Raw genomic sequence first — 9,179 nt, forward strand, 5'->3', positions numbered from 1 at the left:
TCCATTCAGTGTGATGATTATGGGATATTCTAATTTTTAAATTTTTATATAGTTTTTATGATGAATCTATTCATATTACAAATGACTCTCCTAGAACACATTAAAAAACCAGATAAGCAAAATCAAATTAAAAACAAAAACCTAAAATTACCTTTTATCTTATAATCAGCCAGTGTTTTGGGGTATGATATTACAACATTTTTGATGAATCAATATATTTCCAAACCACTTTATTTATTTATTTATTTATTTATTTATTAGCTTTTTATTTTTCTGCCTTCTATGCTATAGACTTATTTCCAAGTCCTTAAGTGTTCTTAAGCATCGTTTTTTTTTTTTTTAATTAATTAATTTATATGAGGGAGTGTGCAAGGGATCAGGGGGTCAGAGGGAGAGGGAGAGGGAGACAGAAACCCAAGCCAACTCTGAACAGAGCACGGAGCCCAACAAGGGTGGTCAATCCCAGGACCCTGAGATCATGACCCAAGTCGAAATCAAGAGTAGGAGGCTCAAACATCTTAACCACTCAGGCGCCCCTTAAGCATCCTCTTTTAAAGACTGCATTGTGTTTTATTTTCTGGATGGTTCAGAATTCATTTAGCCAATCCCCTCTTATTGAACGTTTAAGTTGCTTCCAGTTTTTCAGGCTTATAAATAGCACAGAGCAGAGAAATACAACCCTATCGCTAAATCCTTGTGTATTTCCCCAGAATAAGCCTCAGAAATAGACTCCTTAAATTAAAGGATACTGGGTTTGGTTTCCATCCCTGTATACTCCCTGGGAAGGTGGGTCATTCTGAGGGATCTTAGGACTGAGCCTGGCACATGGAGCTCCAGGGCCCACTGGCCACCAAGTCTGCATGTCCCACGTGGGGACTGTCCGCATCTACCTCTCTCCGCTCCCCACCCCATCCCCAGGCTTGAGGCTCACCCCAGAGGATGAATGACACCTCCCTGCCAGACGTTGAGGCCATTTGTCTTGTGCTCCGGAATCCTGAAGAGATAAAATCTGGGCAGAGCACATTTATTTATTCAATGTTGTCTGGGCAGGTGAGCCCTACCCTTGGGGATCCCCTCCAGCTCGGGGTTAAGAGTTTACAGGGAGAAAGAGCAGGTCACGGGATACAGACTAGCTCCAGGGTATGCCCTATATGGCCCCGAGGAGGCCCCATTCCCCACCTGGGGCCCACCTTAATCCCAGCTCCAACCACTCAAATGGCCCCCTTGAGACCCCACAAAGATCCAAGTTCTCTTGTCTTCAGACAACCAGAGCACACGTCCTCATCCCATCCCCTGCCCCCCGAACTGTGTGACATATCTCAGACTCTCCTCAGCTGTGGTGTCTCCCCAGATAGTGTGCAGAGCATACCTCTTCTATGCCAGGGCTCCTGACCCCTGACCCCCACCAGATCACCAGGGGAGCTGGGTAAATATTCAGATTCTGCAGGGCCGGAGAGGTGCCCAGGAACCTATATTCTCACAAAAACTGGTTCTCCCTACTCTTTCCACAGAGCTGTCTTCTTATCCCTCATCTCTGCTGATGTGAGGAGACAGGGCATTTGGCCCCTGGGTCAGGCAGGCCCCCGGCCTGCGAAGCAAGGGGAAACAGATGGCTTCAAGGCTACTTTCTCAGGTAACATAAGTTCAGGAGGCTTGGCCGCCAAACTGGCCTCTCCTGGCAGGGAGACTTGGCAGGGCCAACCTGAATGGCCTCACAAAGCCATCCTCACAACCTCTCTGGCCATGAGTCCCCAGGCGCTTGCTTGCTGGGATGCACAGGCACGTCTCTGGCCGGACAGGCCTGCAGGGGTTTGTGGCCAGAGAATCCAAGTATAGTCTCGGGCTCCTGTGGACGCTTCCTCTAGAAGGTGCTGGCCGCAACAGCACACCAGGTCTGAGGAGAAAGGGCCTCTGTAGGCCAAAGGTGGGTCTGTTTAGACAGAAGCCCACACACGCCACCGCCTTCCTGGGCTCTGGGTCTCGTGGGCCAGCCTAGCGGACTCGGGAGGGTCAGACCCTTTCCCACCACCACTTCTCTCCCCCATACCAGACGCAAGAAGGTAAGCCTCCTTCTTTCTGTACCAGGGCCTCTTGGGAGCCCCTAGGCCTGCGGTGGGTAGTGTGATGAACCAGAGGTCCCTGTGGGCAGGGACCCGACAGATGCCCTGCTCAGTTCCAGCCATTCCCAATTCCTGGACTTTCATAATAAAAGCATAATAAAGCAATCTGTTAAATGTACAACAAAATGCATTCTCCGTCTCAGTCTGTGGTGACTTCAGCCCTTCTGTCGCTCTGACCAAAACCTCGGAGTGGTCCCTGTGCCTTTTCTCTTAGATCCCATGCCCCATCATCCAGAGAATCCTGTCAGCTGGATTCCAACTTATTCTAGAACCCAACCACCTCTCTCAGCACAGGGGCCTGACAGGACCAGGTCGCGACGGGGCGGGACTGCTCTGGGGTCAAGCTACTGTCACTGTCCTGCATATGTGCTCCGCCCTCTTCTGTCCAGACTCAATTTCATCATGACTATTCTTAGCAAGAAAAGCGGTTCTTCCGTCATATAGAAAATGTGGATTTTCTGTGTGTGTGTGTGTGTGTGTGTCTTTAATATGGTATCACAATCCCCCAAATTCTTCTTCAAATCTCTTGTCTGGTTGCAAAGTTCTCATGGAGCATACGGAGCCAGATTAAGACACCCAAATATCTGGGATCCCCCCTGAGATGCTGAGGCCAGGGCCAGTGGAGCCCCAACCCCACAGCAGCCTGCCCTGCTTGGACTCTGCCGTGGGACAATTCTGCCACCACCACAGGTACGATGATGCGACAGATACGCACGGATGACATGGAAAGTTGGGCCCCATCCCCCAGGGGACACTTCTGCCTCGCTCTGTCAGCAGGAGAGGGGTCCTCCCTGGAGCACGTGTCGGAACCTTTCTTCCCGTGGGACCCCAGGCTCAGCGCTGGGTGAGACGGACAGACATGGGTTTTCCTTGGGAATTGAGGGTGTGTGGGGTGTGTGTGTGTGACGACACATGCTGTGCTGCCCACTCCCCCCAGCTCCTCCGGCCTGGAGGGGACAGTAACCAGGCACAGCCTCCCCCAGTCCCTCTCCTATCCCAGCCCCATTGCCATTCCAGGTCAGGGCCTCCAGTGGGCCTTAGGTGGCAGCTCTCCCAGACCGGCTTCTGCTGAGCCTTGCTTTGCAGGCTACCACCATCGGACTGGACTCCCCAAGTGCGACCGAGTAGCCCCACTCAGGGCTTAGAGGAGCCGGCCAATCCTGTCCAAGTGAGGACTGGAGCCTCAGAAAGGAGGAGGCCCCCAGCCCATGTCACCCGGCAGGTCCACGGCAGAAGCTGAATGGAAGCCAGATGGGCTTCTTCAGCTGAGAAAGGGGGCAGGCCCAGGAAGGAAGGAGGAGCAGGCTGCTCCCAGGCCTGGATGCTAGAGCCAGGAGCTCTCCTCAGCCCCAGCTCAGCCCTGAGGCCTATCCAAGCCCACTCACTTCCAGCCTGGCCTCCTCTGTCTTCCTGAGCCCCCAAGGTCAGCCAGAGGCTTCTCCCCTTCTGCAGCTTTCTATCCATCTTCCGGCTCCTTCTTCGGTCTTGCTGCTTTGGTAGACTCCAGGCAAGGGAGCAAAGCTGGTTGAGGAGAAGGGGGTCTGTGCCTGACTCAGCCAGACTCCCTTCCAGTCAATCAGGCTGCCCTCCACTTGACAGGCTGCCAAAAGGCTCCCTGCCCCATAACCTTCCCTCACCCTCGCCCCCATGCTCTCCCTACCTCCATGGCCCCCAGCCCTGACTCAGCCCATAAATTACCTGGAGATGGTCACTGACTCAGCCAGGAAGCCCAGAGCCCTGCTCCTCACCCCCAGGCCTCAATTCCACAGCTGGCTCTCATTCCGGAATGCTTGGTCCCCTCCCCTCAGGAAATTCCTGGAAAATATCAGCCTTCTTCTAGGGGAGATCTCCTAACCACAGCCACAGCGGGGAAGGGAGCCACGACAGCCTCATCCATCATTCTGCTGTGCTGGCCCTCCTCCCCAACTGCTATGTTTGTGTGGGGCTGAGCATGGAGGTGTCAGTCCCCACGAAGTGACAGGCACATGGCCACAGAGGGACCGCAGGGCAGGGAAGAGGGAGGAGAGGTCAGCGTGGGGTGGGGCAGTCAGGGCAGGCTGCTGGGAGGCAGGACCAGTCCTGGGCTAGGAAGGACGGTGACAACTGGTTAAGTAGAGGGATGGAACGGGTGCTCCAGGCTCAGGAAAACACCTGAGCCAAGGTGAGGCACGGACAAGAAGCCTGGTATGTACATGGGGTCGCAGGGAGTCGGAGAATGACAGGCCTGAAGGGACACTGACCCCTGTAACATCCTGAGACCTTCCTTGGGCTCTTCAGGGCTGCTCAGGCCTGGGGGATGGGGCAGGGTCTCTGCACCATCGTGCTCCAGTCAGAGGGTAGCAGCAGGGCTCCCGCCCTCCAGGAGCCCAAACTGAGGCATGTGGTTTAGGCATGAGGGCACTGTGGCGCTAAGGGAAAGCTTCCTCCCTCCTCTGGACTCCTCCTTGAATACTTTCTTTGGAAAGCCCATTCATTTATGAGGGAAAGCCAAGTCCAGTGCACACATAATGCATCTTTTTTTTTTTTTTTGGCTGCTTCCCCTCAGACAATAACAACTTTTTTTTTTTTTTTTTTTTTTTTTTTTAATTTGACAGAGAGATATAGAGAGAGAGTACACAAGCAGATAGAGCAGCAGGCAAAGGGAGAGGGAGGAGCAGGCTCTTCACTGAGCAGGGAGCCCGATTCGGGGCTCGATCCCAGGACTCTGGGATCATGACCTGAGCCAAAGGCAGATGATTAACCGACTGAGCCACCCAGGCATCCCAGACAATAACAACTTTTTTAAAATTCGAAAACTCCTGCTCAACTTCCCCTACGGAAGGATGGCTGAGTGATGTGGCTGTAGCCATAGTAACAAGGGCACCAAAAAGAGAAACAAAGTAAGCCAGCGGACCTACTGGGTGGGGAGTAGGGGCGGCTGCCCTGAGGCCCTAGGCCCTAGGGGCAGATGGTCCTTCATTCCCAGTCCAAACTAGATCTTTCCACAGCCTCCGTGCCCGTCAAAGCCTGAAGAGGTTTCATCAACATTCTCAAAATTGTGTGTTGGACCACCTGACTGGACTCTAGACCCCCAGAGACAGATCTGCCCACAGACCCACCCCTTGCTGTCTGTTCAAGGTATGAAAGGAAGAGGAAAAAACTGTGGGAGAGAGATCCGGCAGACCCACTGTGGGATTCTGCCTCTGGAGAGACGCTCCAGTGCACCGGCCCCTGCTTCCCAGCCCTGTGCAGGGGTCTGTCCTGTTCCCAGGAGCCCAAGGTGGGGCTGGGCAGGCAGGGAGGCTTACCTCTGTGAGCCCCAGCCCTGGGAGGGGCTCTTGCCTGCTGGGCTGGGCTGGTAAGGGGGATGGGCATCCTGCCTCATTGTCACCGGCCCAGCCGCACTTCCAGAAATTCTTCCTGCCAGTAAGAAGAGGAAAGAAAAGCCTGGGCAGCCTTTTGGGCTGCCGGGAAGGGGGTGGGCAAGTGGGAACCAGGTTTCCCATAGCTCTCACGGGCCAAGCCAGAGCTCTGGGGCCTGCTGCCTGGACCAAAGGGCCGGCTCAGCCCTGGGACAAAAGTGGGCCCCAGTATGAGGTGTCAAAAGAACTGACCAGTGAAACGGGGCCTCACCCAAGTCCATGCCCAGGCAGGCTGTGTTTGTGGCTGCAGAACAGAGATGGGAAGAAAGAAGGCCTGGAAATTGCTGGGTTTCCCACAGGTCTTTTCTAAATGGCGGGGTGGCGGGCGGGGGCGGGGGTCAGAAAAGACTAAAGCTCGTATTCAATCCAAAGTAATAATTGCCTCACCTCTTACTTTAGTGTCTAGTCTTATAGATCTTGAAGGGGGACATAGGAAAAATTACTGTTATTATTACTATTATCCAGTATAGCATTTTCCTGGTGTGTTCTACACAACACCAGCCTACAGGGATAATTCTTTTTTTTTTTTTTTAAGATTTTATTTATTTATTTGTTAGAGAGAGAACAAGCAGAGGGAGCAGCAGGCAGAGGGAGAGGGAGACTCCCCACTGAGCAGAGATCCTGATGTAGGGCTCGATCCCAGGACCCCAGGGTCATGACCTGGGCCAAAGGCAGACACTTAATAGACTGAGCCACACAGGCACCCCTACGGGGTAATTCTTGGATAAAATGGTAGGTTTGCAGAACTCAGCACATCAGTTACCCTCTTTAAGACTCCTAGGGCTCAGTGTAAGTGTTAAATTCTCAAAGAAATCTTTCAGAGACTCAATGTGCTTTGGTTAATCCAGTGTTTCTCAAATGTATTCAACCACAGAACCCCTTTGTCATGGGACACTATGAAGTAGGGTTCCCAGATACACATTTTGGGGAATGCCGCTTTAAAGCTTTTGAAGGTGGTTTTCTAACTTTGTTCCAGCCATGGTGCCACAGGGGTGGTATGAGGGAAAGGGGGAAATGAGTCAGCTGAACTCTGGGTCTCCATCCCACCCCACCCACCCCAATTCAACCGGCAGTTCCTTTATTCTGCTGGAACTGGGTCTCCAACAATATATTTTTATTTGATGAAAGGCCTCTGCTGCTAAAACTAGATCTGAGAGCCAACACTTTATGGTTCTTCATGAATATATGCTTTTACTTTTTTTTTTTTTAAGATTTTATTTACTTATTTGACAAAGAGAGAGAGAAAGAGTACACACAAGCAAGGGGAGCAGCAAAGGGAGAGGGAGAAGCAGGCTCCCCACTGAGCAGAGAGCCTGATTCTAGGACCTTGAGATCATGACCTGAGTTGAAGGCAGATGCTTAACTGACTGAACCACCCAGGCGCCCTTTCTTTTTTTTTTTAATTTTTACTTTTTTTTTTTCCATGAATATATGAAGAAAAAGAAAAGAAGAGGCAGAATTGACCAGGGGTGGGGGGTAGAATCTAGAAATAAAAATAGTGGCATTAAAATGCTATTATAGATTAAACAGAACAGGGACACAGTGTGGGAGGAAATCACCCCACGTGTAAATCTCAGAATGCCCTGTCCAAGTATTTCTAATTCCATTTTACAGATGAAGAAACTGAGACAGGAGGAGTTGAGCCATGGGCCCAGGACTATCTCCGACTAGGTATTTCGCCATCCTTCCCCAGGACTGGGGTTCGGGGAAGGGCTCCCACCTTCAGAAAGCTCCCAGGTTCATGGTTGAGGCAAAACTTGTCCACCGAAGAATGGTGAGTGGAAGCAGTACCAGTGCAAATGCAAAGTCACAGTGGTTCGGCCTGTCAGAGAGCAGAAGAGAAGGATTTGGGAAGCAAGGAGCTCAGGAAGGCTTCTCTTTGTGATCTGGAATTGCCCCGTGATATGCCCCAGAGCTTGGCATGATTCTGCTCTACGAAAACTCACTTCTGTCTTCAGTTCTAGAATTCCTTAGCCATTGTCTTTCTGAATATTGCCCCTCATTCTTTCCAGTCTCTCTTCCTGGGATTCTACTTGGCATCGGTTGGACCTTCTCCTTCTATCCTCTCTCCCTCTCCCTATTCCCTGTTTTCCACTATTTACCTCTTTGTGCTGCATTCTGGGTAAATTCTCAGATCTCCTTCTCTGGCTCTGTTTATTCCACTGAGTTTTAAATTTCAATGATCACTTTTTTTTTTTTAAGATTTTATTTATTTATTTGACAGAGATCACAAGTAAGCAGAGAGGCAGGCAGAGGGAGAGGGGGAAGCAGGCTCCCCGCTGAGCAAAGAGCCCAATGCGGGGCTCGATCCCAGGACCCTGAGATCATGACCTGAACCAAAGACAGAGGTTCAACCCACTGAGCCACCCAACGATCACTTCTTATTTTGGAAGTCCTATAGTCTGGCTTATGAAACTCAAAATCCAAGAAGTCCAGCCTATTCCCTGAGGCAACCAATGCTATGAGGTCAGGGCCAGGCTTCCCACCTGGAGTCCTAAAGCTGATAGTCATTGGGTCCCCTCAGTAAACCCAGGGGCCACGCAAATGTTCACATTCTCTGTATGAGTCTCAAGGCAAACTAGTTGCAAGAAGTGGGCAGAGCTAAGGAGTACAATAAGATATTGGGGAAAGTCTAGTTTGCAGCATATTATCTCATAATGTGGTCGATATTACTTCTACCATAATTCTGATGATCCTTATTATTCTGCACCATCCGTGTAACCTTGGGAACGTCCTCCTCCCTCCCCAAACCTTGGCTTCTCACCTGAGGCTGCACCAGATCAGCCCATTCTGACTGTGATTCTTTCCCACATCAGTCCCTGAAGCTTCCCCTTCCTACTCTGCTTTGTCCTTCCCCTTTTCCTGGTCCAATGAAAGATCTAGGCGAGCAGAGGCCAGGCACTGATAACAGCTGAACAATGACAGCAGAAGCTCCCCAACTGAGGGCGTGGGAACCAGCTGAGGTTCTGGGAGAGGGGCCGGAAAAGAGGAGGGGGGAAATCCAACAGCTGGACAAGCGGTCCCGTCCACCCCCAGCCCTGCCCTGGAAGCTCTGCTTGGCAATGGGGGGAAACCAGGCTGTTTCTCTTGGATGCTCACCTCCTGGGCCACTCATTCATTCAATAGCTATCTACTGGACACCTACTAGGTAGCAGGCCCTGTGCCAGGAACAACCTTGCCCCTAGGGACTGTCCCTTCCACTCAGCAGAAACATTCATGACTGTTGTTACAGGACTCACAGCACAGTCCTAGGGAGCAGGAAGGGCTCTGCTCCATAAATCTTTTTTTTTTAATTTTTAATTTTTTATTAACATATAATGTATTATTATCCTCAGGGGTACAGGTCTGTGAATCTTCAGGCTTACACACTTCACAGCACTTACCATAGCACATACCCTCCCCAGTGTCCATAACCTCTGGCAACCCTCAGTTTGTTTCATGAGATTAAGAGTCTCTTATGGTTTGTCTCCCTCCCAATCCCATCTTGTTTCCTCTTTTCCTTTCCTGCCCCGCAAGTCCCCCACATTGCCTCTCAAATTCCTCATATCAGGGAGATCATATGATAATTGTCTTTCTCTGATTGACTTATTTCATTCAGCATAATACCCTCTAGTTCCACCCACGTCGTCACAAATGGCAAGATTTCATTTCTTTTGAT

At 51.0% G+C, this 9,179-nt stretch overlaps 1 long non-coding RNA gene across 1 annotated transcript; it reads left to right on the plus strand.

Annotated features, from left to right (window-relative positions):
* The first annotated feature begins 4,215 nt into the window (after positions 1 to 4,215).
* On the plus strand, positions 4,216 to 7,312 carry LOC309872590. Its single transcript, XR_014315987.1, has 3 exons — positions 4,216 to 4,281; positions 5,108 to 5,237; positions 7,136 to 7,312. It is a non-coding gene; the product is annotated as an uncharacterized lncRNA (long non-coding RNA).
* The last annotated feature ends 1,867 nt before the right edge of the window (positions 7,313 to 9,179 follow it).

The sequence above is a fragment of the Mustela nivalis genome (genome assembly GCF_964662115.1).
Source record: "Mustela nivalis genome assembly, chromosome: 8".
Lineage (NCBI taxonomy): Eukaryota > Metazoa > Chordata > Mammalia > Carnivora > Mustelidae > Mustela > Mustela nivalis.